The sequence below is a fragment of the Lithobates pipiens genome, unplaced genomic scaffold (genome assembly GCF_037356315.1).
Source record: "Lithobates pipiens isolate NorthernLeopardFrog02 unplaced genomic scaffold, aLitPip1_a1.2 Scaffold_25, whole genome shotgun sequence".
In the NCBI taxonomy this organism is placed as follows: domain Eukaryota; kingdom Metazoa; phylum Chordata; class Amphibia; order Anura; family Ranidae; genus Lithobates; species Lithobates pipiens.
Genome location: NW_027507787.1, coordinates 244,074,089 through 244,075,555, shown reverse-complemented (window position 1 = coordinate 244,075,555; position 1,467 = coordinate 244,074,089). Strand labels below are relative to the sequence as shown.

The 1,467-nt window shown below is 49.8% G+C and overlaps 1 non-coding gene across 1 annotated transcript; it reads right to left on the bottom strand.

Annotated features, from left to right (window-relative positions):
- Nucleotides 1–855: 855 nt before the first annotated feature.
- On the bottom strand, nucleotides 856–927 carry TRNAE-UUC (transfer RNA glutamic acid (anticodon UUC)). The gene has a single exon. It is a non-coding gene; the product is annotated as a tRNA-Glu (tRNA).
- Nucleotides 928–1,467: the final 540 nt, after the last annotated feature.

The window sequence follows — 1,467 nt, the reverse complement described above, 5'->3', positions numbered from 1 at the left end:
TGAGACGTCATCATGAAGGAGCTATATACAGCACAATGAAAAAATAATATCCACTATATTGCCAAAAGTATTGGGACACCTGCCTTTACACGCACATGGACTTCAGTGGCATCCCAGTCTTAGTCCGTAGGGTTCAATATTGAGTTGGCCGGCCTCTATGCAGCTACAACAGATTCAACTCTTCTGGGAAGGCCATCCACAAGGTTTAGAGGTGCATTTGTGAGGTTGGGCACTGATGTTGGACAAGAAGGCCTGGCACCACCCCAAACTTGCTCATCCATGTCTTTATGGACCTTGCCTTCTGCACTGGTGGGCAGTCATGTTGGAACAGGAAGGGGCCGTCCCCAAACTGTTCCCACAAAGTTGGGAGCATAAAATTGTCCAAAATGTCTTGGTATGCTGATGCCTTAAGAGTTCCCTTCACTTGGAACTAAGGGGCCAAACCCAACCCCTGAAAGACAACCCCCCACACCATAATCCCCCCTCCACCAAATGACTTGGACCAGTGCACAAAGCAACGTCCATAAAACATGGATCAGAGAGTTTGGGGTGGAGGAACTTTACTGGCCTTCACCCGATAGACCACCTTTGGGATGAATTAGAGTGGAGACTTGCGAGCCGAGCCTTCTCATCCAACATCACTGCCTGACCTCACAAATGCGCTTCTGGAAGAATGGTCAAGCATTCCCATAGACACACTCCTAAACCTTGTGGATGGCCTTCCCAAAAGAGTTGAAGCGGTTATAGCCAAAAGACCTGGCTAAAACCTTTGCACAGTACTGAAGAGAGAACATTGTATATACAGATATCATGGAAAGTTGGGTGACACCAGCTGAGACAGCCATCTTGTGAGATTGTGTTGGCCGGGAATCGAACCCGGGTCAACTGCTTGAAAAGCAGCTATGCTCACCACTGCACCACCAACACAAAGTAGCATGTTTTTGGAGTGTGGGAGGAAACCGGAGTACCCGGAGGAAACCCACGCAAGCACGGGGAGAACATGCAAACTCCATGCAGATAGTGTCCTGGTCAGGATTTGAACCATGGACCCAAGTGCTGCAAGGCTCACCACTAAGCCTCTGTGCTGCCCACATGCGGCCTCTGTACGTGGCCTACAATATTGGTGATGTCCTTTGTGTGGAATGGGATAAATACATGTCCTCTGGTCTGTATAGTGTCTCTACTCCATGGATAGGATCTGTCTTATGTAAGAGGACATGAGCTAGCCATGGGGGTGACCTGAAATGTAGACAGACAGGGACAGGACAACTCAATTATATGTGGAAGCCTGGCTCTTCATTCTTCAAGGAACAGCCAATTGTCTTGTCTCTCACTACCCCCTCTCTTCCTACACCCCCCTCCCCCACTTCTTACACCCCCTCCCCCTTCTCTCACTACCCCCTCTCTTCCTACACCCCCCTCCCCCTCTTCTTACACCCACTACCCCTTCTGTTCCTACACCCCCCC